The sequence below is a fragment of the Aplidium turbinatum genome, chromosome 13 (genome assembly GCF_918807975.1).
Source record: "Aplidium turbinatum chromosome 13, kaAplTurb1.1, whole genome shotgun sequence".
Taxonomy (NCBI): domain Eukaryota; kingdom Metazoa; phylum Chordata; class Ascidiacea; order Aplousobranchia; family Polyclinidae; genus Aplidium; species Aplidium turbinatum.
The window spans coordinates 10,718,807-10,729,518 of NC_137484.1; the positions used below are offsets into that span (position 1 = coordinate 10,718,807).

The 10,712-nt window shown below is 35.0% G+C and overlaps 1 long non-coding RNA gene across 2 annotated transcripts; it reads left to right on the forward strand.

Moving 5' to 3' along the window:
* Positions 1-311: 311 nt before the first annotated feature.
* Positions 312-10,159, forward strand: LOC145782599 (uncharacterized). Of its 2 annotated transcripts, none has more exons than XR_014290850.1 (3): positions 312-625; positions 9,420-9,545; positions 9,816-10,159. It is a non-coding gene; the product is annotated as an uncharacterized LOC145782599 (long non-coding RNA). The 2 variants fall into 2 exon arrangements; XR_014290849.1 differs by having other exon boundaries at positions 9,420-9,534.
* Positions 10,160-10,712: the final 553 nt, after the last annotated feature.

Sequence of the window (10,712 nt, forward strand, 5' to 3'; positions counted from 1 at the left end):
ATTCGCATGAATGACTTCACCAAAGCATGCTGTAATTCACTTCGGTAGTATACGTGATAACTCAGTCGGGTAATTTATGCGCCTAAAAAGCTCATAAATATAGGAATTAATTTCACTTAGTTAAAACTACTGTTCCATAGTGCTTTACACTTTTACTTTCTAAAATCCATCAATTATATTGGGGAGGGAGATTAATCGTTTTTTTGTTTGTTTTTTATTTCAGATTCAACTTTAGCCCTGATTTTATGATACAATATTCTAAGTCCCTTGGTAGAAACATTTTGAAATTTCCGCTCAATTTGACTTGTTTTATAAATAGGTGATTGTAATTACTAACTTTTCTAGCAATAGTTGCCACCATCACCACACTTAAATACATTTGGCCTACTCCTGAACAAAGATTTAAAAAAAAATTATACCAGAGATCTTAGAATACAGTTGTATTTTGAAGTCAGGGCTGAAGTTGAAATCAAAATTAACCTTTCCCCTATTAATATATATATTTAAAATAATAATCTAACATTTGTAATCTGTCCTCTGGAGCCTTAACAAGAAGGAAGTGATATTTTTGAATCCGGGTCACGGATTTATGATCTGTTCTTATTCCATTTTCTTAAAAACTTGGGTAATTATGTAGGATAACTTTCAGCAGACCTATTTTGTATATGTTGCATACTTGCATTACATGATCATCTGACACAAAAGTAGTATGATTTGCCACAACAGTTCATCTTAAGTGGTCGGTAGAAGAGTTCCGGCCTTGAAACGTAATAGTCATTATGACTGGCCTACATTTAAAAATTTTGACAAGAAATGGCATTCAAAGAAATAAGAATTTAATTTAGCAAAAGAACATTTTGATTTTGCAGAAGTTAGAAAATGAGTAATTCAAAGAATTTTTGCACAAAGTTGGAGTTAGCTCAATAACCGCATCCAGCCTAATGGCAGCATCACATCCACAAGTGAACACAAATTTATAACAATTTTTTTTTTTTTTTTAATAACATATAGTCTTATAAAAAAGTGTAATTGTACAATTGATAACCTGAGTTTAAAATCTATTTAAGTTTTTAACTTTTATATTGTGAGTTAGAGCTAAAGTAGTAGGTTTCGTTTGGCGTTTTCACACTTGACGCTCTTTGTCTTTAAGCCAGTTTTTAAATATATTTCCGCATTGGTAAACTGTGTTAAAACCACCGGGTAGTGCAGTTCATGGACAGTCTAAAACCAAATGATCAACAGTTTGCCTGCTTTTTTTGCAATTTGGACAAATTAGTGTGTTTTGATAGCCCCAGTTAAAGTTGTATAGTTTAATGGTCCAAACATCTTCCCGTGTGAAATTTAATTAGTGATATCATTGCATTTGTTTCATCAATCTGCAAAATATTGTTCAATACGTAAGTTATTACGACTTAATCTTCAAACCTCCATTTTCTCAAACACTCCTTTTTGTAAGCAAGTCATGTCTTCAATTTTAATCTTGTAATTTGGTTTATTTGCACAAGACAGGTAAATCAATAGCAAGACAGGGTGGTACGAATGAGAGCTTTATTTGTCCGTTGTTACGCGAAAAGTCTTTGCCCTTCAGCAGCATGTCTTAATGTGGCGTTCATGTATGCTGATGAACAAAGGCTTGCCGCTCTCGGAAACTTTCCTCGATTGCTTTTTAGTGACATCTAGCGGATTCTTTCTGTGAAACATACAGGTCCTCACAAGGATGTTTTCTGGCACAGTTGTTTTTTTCACTTTGACTGAAGGTTTATGGTTACTTCAAATGTCTGTATTCGTCGAGAAAGCGTTAACCAGAAGTTCTTGATTAGGGATGCTTGCACCATTAAGGGGTGGGAAACCTGTTTCTGGAGAGGTATTGGGAAGTTAAATCATCAGGGTCAGTTTCAGTTATAAAATTATGTAAGACTTGATTATTTTCCAGTCATTCCAGAAGGGAGTACAAACCTGGTCTGCGATTTTAAAGTGATGGCAACAAGAAAAAGAGTTAAGATTTATAATTTAAAAGTCACGAGCATAGATGCAGCTGACGAAAAGTTTCATTGCTTGTTCAGTTTCGCTTTTCTTAGTGTTTGTCTTCTCGCCGTGCATTATACAGCTTCATCTTCTCTCATCGACGAGTGAATGCTGTAAAACGAAGGCAAGATTCACAGATCACATCATCTTCAAAACATTGATTAAACAGATCGTTTTTGATACCTCAGCAGTTTTAACATAGCAATGTGTTAGTAGGTTGTTAAAGCAACAAACTATACTACATGTCTGACTTAACATACGTCTCAATTTGGCTCGGAGCGTTAGAACTTAGGCATCACTTATGACGATCAATGGAAGATTTAGCAGACTACGACCTTGAGCCGCTGTTGTACGATCCCTCATAAAGTACAACGCTCAAGCGCTAATGATAATTAACATAACTGTAAAATCATATAATGATCCTTTGGAGATACATTTGTATCTCTGAATAAAGGTACAAAAAAACAATAGCACTGTAAAAATAACCATCAAAGCTTAGTCAAATATATTTTCATGAAAGACCATTTTTGTGCTATTTAACTACTGACACAAGACACGTGTGCAGAGAACATACTGTACATACGCGTATTACGTTAAACAACAAGGTATAGAGCAAAGAAAAAAGACGCTTTCACCAAACACACACTGTCACCACAAAGTATATAAAAATGAAATAAATCATCAAGCAGTATTTTGTGATAAAGGATTATTCTATGGCGCATTAGAAAAAGATGGCACCGATTGGTAAAGCAACCGTTATCTTTCTGCAGTTATTAGTTTTTAAGGATATAAACGTATTGTGCCTCTGGCTGGAAAAATTTCAGCTAAGCTCGAAAGCAATCCATGACACGTCAATGGATTTACAGTGAACTAAGCAGAGAGCAAATCAATCGTATTTTACATTGATTCAACGTCCGCAGACAATTGATTTGCTGTTTGGTTAAGCACATACCGGTGGTGACACCGAAGTGCTGATAACAAGCTTAATGTATTTATTGTCGACTTATTAATTCTCTAATTTTAATTTTACATTCATTTTTTGGTAAACTAACGTTTTAATGCAAAAAAAAAAACGCATACCAATATTGCTGAGTTAGTGAGATTGATATGGATTGTACATAAATATTTTTCTTTGCTTGACTTTTATACCATTTATTGCATGTCCTGGAAAATCAGCTTTTCTTTTTGTGAAATTCTACCACCAGGTAGAAAAAAAGACGACCAACATTAATTCAAAGAGTAATGTTATAGTTTAAAGTAATCTATTTTTATAAAAACTCGTATTTTCGATTGATCCATACTTTTCTGTCTTTCACCTGGAAGTAGGTTTGGTCTCGATATGGCCAAGCCTTTGTGACGAGTGCAAATTAATATGTCAAATGTCAATTCTCATTACAGAATATTTTCAAAAACAGAGTCGTCTGCGGTTTTCATCGAACCACATAATTGCAATAATCCTTTGAGGCGTTAGGTGACGCTAAAGTTGCACTAGCTGCAATATGTCTGTTCCAGTCTGATCTCATCAGCATTTCAAGACTCTACCCAGATATTCGCTCTGGTCGACTATGATAGCCTAAGACTTATTGGAGACGCTGGAAATTTAATCACAGACCCAACAAAAGCTCTCTCAGGCTTTGACACAGCTACCAGAAAATTATGGTCCACTGCAAACCGCATAAGAACAAAACAAACTAAAACAAATGACAATCTTTACCTATGAAGATCACAACTCAATCAAACTGCCCAAACTGCAATGCCCCAATCAGTCTACAAACTATCCCATCTTGGATTGCCTAGTAATCAAGCTTCAACAAAGATGGTTACTAGGCAATCCAAGATAAGCCCACCAAGAACATCCCACCAATGCAACAATGTCCTCATGGATTAGCTAAATGAAAACCGTTTAGACTTAAAGCGTCATACGAAACAACAACAACATGGTGTCCTACAATCTTACAACTTTGTCTCTTTATCGATTTAATTGAAAGTTAATAGATTTCAAAACAGCCAAGCCTCATCATTGTGCCAGTGTGCCTACCGTACTTGCATAGTGAAATGTTCCTTTTGATTATTTATGTGTCACCATGTAACCTGACGTTGATAAAAGGAAGTTCAAGTAAGTTTCTTGTGTTCCTTGAAAACAGAACAACTCTGTTTTTCCCTAGAATTGTTCAATGTTCCAAAATTATTTTTCAAAAATATCTAAACTTGTTTTTACCTTTTTCCTACCCAAAGACTTTTACTTGGTTCGTTGCATAGGCTACATTGCTTCCATGACTTGTTGTCAGAAAATTGGTGCAATGATTCCTGAGCGCTAAGTCTGACGCCATCTCCAGTGCGTCATCTTTTCCATGCATGTTTGAAGTTGGAATGTTTGTATCATTAAAAATGTAAATTTTTGAATGTCTCTTTTGGTGTCTAGGATAAATACCACACATGTTAATTAATCATCAACCTGTTGTGTTTTGATTGTAATTTAAGATTCTGCTGTGAAGGATGTCACGTTCCCAGTGCTGCCATTTTCATAAAAAGTAGGCTATTTTGCAAAAGAAAAGTAGAGGCGTTTTAAGTGACGAGAGATGATATCTGTGATTTGTCATCCGACGTAACGCCTCTATTGTGCGTTGTTGGGAAACTTGTGGTATTGTCATATAAATGATACTGATGTCATCAGGTGTTCTTTGAATGACTGAATTCAATCGCATTTCAAGTACATGTTTAACAGTTGAAGTTTGATTACGTTGAAACAATGTTGCACAAGAACATTGGAATGTCTATGTCTAGTCAGTCCGTTGACCAAATAATTTGAGCCACGAGAGTGATACAACACCTTTATAAAGACGTGTTTGTATGTGTTGTTGTATGGAAATCACCATTAGTCACCTCCGCCACACTTTCTCGTTTCTTTAAAGTAAGCACTTACCACAGTAGAGACAGATTATAAAGAATTTTTATGAAAGATGCAAAACTGTAATCGATAACGAGTTTGGACTACTGCTGCTGCTTTGAGTTTCTGCTCTGACTAAGTTTCTAATACGTCATTTCTGTATCAACTGTCTTTTATCAACTCAATGTCTCACTTATTTCTATATTTGAAACTTGACATTGCGCACGAAAAATCTACTTAGCCTACTGCTATTTTTTCTTAGGACACGAGCAGAAGATTGGTCTTGATTTTCTAGGTGCCATATTGTATAAAAAAACGTCAAGGTGATTTTAGGAGGCAGGGCCAAATAAAACTGTAAACAAAGCAAACTAAAAAAAATAATTTTAATTTACAATTTGATTTGATAGTGGGGTGAAAAGTTATATAAATAACTCCGCACATACCACTGTGGCAATGCTAAAAACGAATCCTTTTCACGCATTTACTGGAAACCTTCGCTACACATTGTAGCTCGCCTGATCTCACCGGGATGTGTAGGATTGCAGCTACCAATAAAATGGTCAAATTTCTGATCCTGATTCTGGATACTCTTTTGTACACTTTGTCAAAACAATTCAGTAATGCTGATGAAAGTTTATAGTATGTTTGCAAAACGACAGTTAGCCTACATCATGGAAAAAAACTTTTTCACCTGTGCTCCAATATTTCATCGGAATTAGAGTTTTTATTGTCTTTCTGCCGAGTTGAATTTCTTCACACAATCATAGGTTATTAGTTTGTGAGCATTTTTTTGCTGTATTAGCTAGGCAATTTTCCGTTGCAACAGCTAAGTGGGTGACTTCATATTTCTGCCAGTCTCTTGGCGCCACTAAATCTTTACCACAATAAAACTTATGTAACGTACTCTACAACGTCAATCATTCTTTCTGCATTTGTAGCTGCCCGTTATTGCTTGACGCAGTTATCACTTTGTAGCCTATACTGTGAATGTGCACCAAACCATGGTTAAAATAGAGATTTATTTAACAGCAGGAAACTGCATGAAATTTGCAGAATTTGTCTTTAAATTTTTACCTGTCTTTTAAGGTGTCATGGCTCAAATTTGTGGGCCCAATAATTTCATGTTTAGGCTGCAAGTAATTGTCTTCCATCGAAGACAATTATCTTTGTTTTATTTTTGATTTAGTGTAGATTTTAAATATTTCTTTGTAAACGTTTTGGAAAAATGCTGATAAAACAAAGTATCTTGTCTATCGATGGAGAAAATAATTAAAAGCACCTGTTTTTTCATCACAGTGCATTACTTTTTTGTAGCCAGTTTCAGCAGAATTTGTTTCATGTTAATTAGAAATTCAAACCATCAGCTTAGAATTTTCACTTATGAATTGTGACATTGATTTGACGTTGCTCAGCGGATAGATAGATGTTTTAATTAAGTTTACCAGAACATAAGCACCTAGAAAAGTGTAAAATCTAAATAACTTTTTCACTCTACAGCAGCATTTCTTAAACTGGGGAAAATTTCCCCCTGGGGGTGAATTTCCAATTTTGGAGCGTAAATGAGCTATCAATCAAAATATCCACAGCAGTTGACGGGACAGAAAAATTGTGCCAGCTGTAGGTATTGGTATTGTAGATATCATTTCACCGCTTGACTGAGATAACTGGAGATGATCTCAATCAAAACTTGAAGGATGACATCATCAGCTATCTTCAAAAATTGCAGGAGGAGTGTGAACGATATTTTCCCGAGATAAATACTGGCTGCATTTTGATGAAAGTAGCGAGAAATCCTTTTGTATGTAAAGTGAAAGGTGTTCCTGAAGCAATCCAAGAAGAATTTATAGAATTAACAAACGATTCTTTTGCAAAAGATGAGTTTCACTCTTGCAACCTAGAAAAGTTTTGGGTTAAAATATAACATTGCTATCCAAGGATAGGTATTCAAGCTCTGAATGTTCTGGTCACGTTTTCTTCAACTTACCTATGCAAATGCGGCTTCTCTGCACTGCTTACTATCAAATCTAAAGCACGAAACCAACTTCATGTTGAATCCGATATTCGTTGTGCATTATCTCCTACTTTACCAGACATTGAACAACTCGTTGCCAAAAAGCAAGGGCAACCGTCGCATTAAATATAACTGATGGAATTTGTTACTTTCGTTTTTTAATAAATGAGCACCATTTTATCTATTGGGGGTAAATCTGATATTTATCTTTGCTAAAAGAGTAAAACATACAAAAAAGATTAAGAATCACTGCTCTGCAGAGTCAAATTGACCACTTAGGCGCACCGGCTTATATCAACAAAACCCAATCTCTCGCCAATCTCAAATAGCCTATCTGTGTACAGTTGGTAGGCCTACGTGCACAATTGATCATCTTGAAAATCATTTCACTTGCGATGAATTCTGTTTAAACTGAACAAACAAAACCAAGCGACACCAATAAATTTATCATGAAAAATAAGATACCGAAACACGTTTGGTTTCGTTTGCTTTTGGTTTCATGATAACTGCTGTGATGGGCGTGGTTTCGTTTGCTATGGCTCAGAAAAAGAACTTTTTCACTATACTTCGTTGATATTGTTAAGAAACTTTAAGATCAAAAATTTACTCGAGCCACTGGTACGCAATTTTTATTTTTTTAAACAGGCTGCAAATTATCAGGCTTCAGACAAGTATTGACAAATGTGGTTTGTAACATCTTTTACACTTTCAAAGAAGTTTGGTTGTGTGTAAAAATATTTAAAGAACTTGAAGAATAGATTGTTGTCATAGTCTTCTAAGCCTTACTAGGGTGAAGGCCTACTCTTTTCGCATCTCATCATCGGCGATGTTTTTCAATAATTGGCCTCATTTAAAAAAGTGAAAAAACAGATAGCTCGTGTCAAGACTTCTTATGGTTGCTTTTTTTTGCAATTCAACAAACATCAGATATTATCAAGGCATGCCATGAGCTACGATGCCTTGATAGATAAATGTAACCACATTTTTCGTGTGTCCTCGTACAAACCAACATGCGAATTTTTGCCTTATCAGCTGGAGGTAGAACAAATTACTATTTCTTGGTAAAATCTTGGTGAGCAATTGCGCTTAAAATCGGCCTAAATACCATCTTTTTCAATACTTTTTGTGATTCTATGTAAGCCTACAATAGCCAAATGTCACACTATGCAAACGGTATTTTGCCTGTGGGCCTAATGCTGCTAGTAACAAGAGTTTAAGTTTTTTTTCTCGTTTTCTGCAACATCGCATAAGGAGTTTGTGGAAATGCAGCTACTTTAAATAAACAACTTACGAGTGTCAATGTGACCGATTCACATCAGGTGTGCTACATAATTGGTATTAGCGATAGGCTACGCATTGTAGGCTATTTCGACAAGTGAAAATGTTAAATTGTACATTGTGCAGCTGTTGTTCCAAGCACAGTTCCAAATTTGGGAGTGGATATGGAAAATTGCATGAAGTAATTATGCTCGAAAACATCTTGCTATTGTAGGATTAGAATGAGTGGTTTCATATCATATTTTGGCAAAAGTTTTCTTTCCGAGTTTGGTTATGTTCTTCATAGCGTTTGGTCTTTGTGGAAGTGATCCAAATGATTTGAATCAAAACATTGCAAACAATTTCAGTCAGTGCATTTATTTATGCCTTGATTTCACGTTTTGATTAATCTTGAGACAAACCATTGGCAAACACCCGACAGGATAAACGACCGAGTAATGTAAGATTTCTTTAATCATATAGTGATTTAGTCAGTGGACCACCAAGCCAAAACCAATCAAAAAAAGCACAAAAATTAACACAAGCAATCAATGTACTGCTCTTCCAGGCCGAAGCGAATCCAACTTGTATAGCCTACTATGAGTGGAGCAAAACTGGAAAATCAAACTATAAATGTCGCGACGAATCTCTGCCGTTCCAAAATTACGCATTTTTGGTTTAAATATACGTTTTTGTCGGGAACAAAGATTATATTGAATGAAGTTTACAAAGTAAGAAGAGTGTAAAGCGATTCCCCACCGCTGAAAAATTTCAGCAGTTTCTTGGACAAAAGCTCCATGTTGCAATTTAGAGACGGTGTTACTCAATCGCTTTCTTGGGCCTGCCACCACACAACTTTATTAAAGATCTACTTTTAGATTTGTGTATGCGCTTATTGTTGAAAAGTTTTTTGAAGGAAATTGTTTTGATGATTCTTCATGACATTATTGCTTATTGTAGTAAAAACGTAACCAGAATTGCAGAAATTGTTACTTGTTTTAGTTTGTTTAGGTGTTGCCAGTTTATATCAAATTTTTTAGAAAGAAAATAAAGGTCATCTTTTTTCTGCTATCAGTAGCTAGAGTGTGATAAAAACTAAATTTCAAAGACTTCTTTGACAGTCAGAGTGAGCTCATGGGTTCATTAGGTCCCCAGATGAGAAACCCTTGGCAAACACTAATGCAGTTTCATCTTAGTAACTCTGGAATCGCTCTAATCAGTAGTTATATTTCCTTATAGACCAATATTCCTTAAACAATGGATAATCCTATGGAAAAGCAGGCATCTTCGAACACGAATGGAGAACACGTATCATCATCATCAATTGTCAGACAAAGCATTGAGTAGCGAAAAAGTATTTTCTTAGTATGAAATACTTTCATTTAATTATTTTAAAAATTAAATAAAAGCTTACAAACTGTGTATGTAGGTCTAGCCTACTCTAGCTTTTCAAGAAATACTGTTTTGTGAACTTTTATCTAACTTTCTATATGTACATTTTTTTCCTCAAATTGTTATTTCCGGATATCATAAGTTAAAATGCTTAGACGTTGACACGATCTAAGAAAATGTAAATTTTGTTGCAGATGATTGCGATCAGCGATACTTTATTGGTTTATTTTCACTCTTTTCCAGATGAAATTTGCGTTGCCCAACGTTTCTAGCCTCTCTGCTGAGCCTTTAGTAATCCTATTTTGAACATGACGATTGGAGGGAGAGCTGATGAGAAAATAAAACGAGCACTTCAACTTGTTTCACAATTTGTCGAATTGTTACAAAATACTATCCTGAAAAAATGTTGACATGTTGATGTATTAATTGTATTACGGTTCGTCAGAAGTCAGCACTAGGGTTAGGCTACTTTTATTTTGAACAAAAAAGTTGTTTGAGTCTATTGTTATCAAATTGTGACCACTTGGCAGTTGTAATACTATTTGCTGATTGAAGTGTAAAAATGCAATAAAAGTAGTTTACACAGGCCTGGATATTTCATTGTTTATATTTCCTCGTCAGCAGTTAGATCAAAAATCTCACGTTTTGACCTGTGTAATCTTGCATCCACAAAAAAAAATTAACAATTTTTTTTCAAGCGAGAACTCAAAAAACACATGTAAGCTACTTCCAGTTAATTAATTCTCGGAGGTATATCGGTCCGTAAATATAAAAAAAGAAACCACTGCATTAGGTAACGGATTTTAGAGGGTAGGCTCAGAACGTTTACAAACTTTATTTTTTTCCCTTGAAAAAATGGGTTTTTAATGATATTACCTTGTTTAAATGACAATGTGTTACATGAGGGCATGCAATATTGAAAGAAATATTCTTACAGTTTGACCTACTACATATGTTGCTGTCCAGTTTTACTTTAAAATTTATTTCTAATTATGCCCCACACAACAACATCAATCAAAGCAGTGACAACCTGTTCTCAAAGCCGGGTCAAATCGAAGGCAAAGAAAAAGACAATTCACTGTATAGTGTAGCCTATATGGCATGAAAACAAAAAGAAAGAAACTAAAAATCTTTACTCCA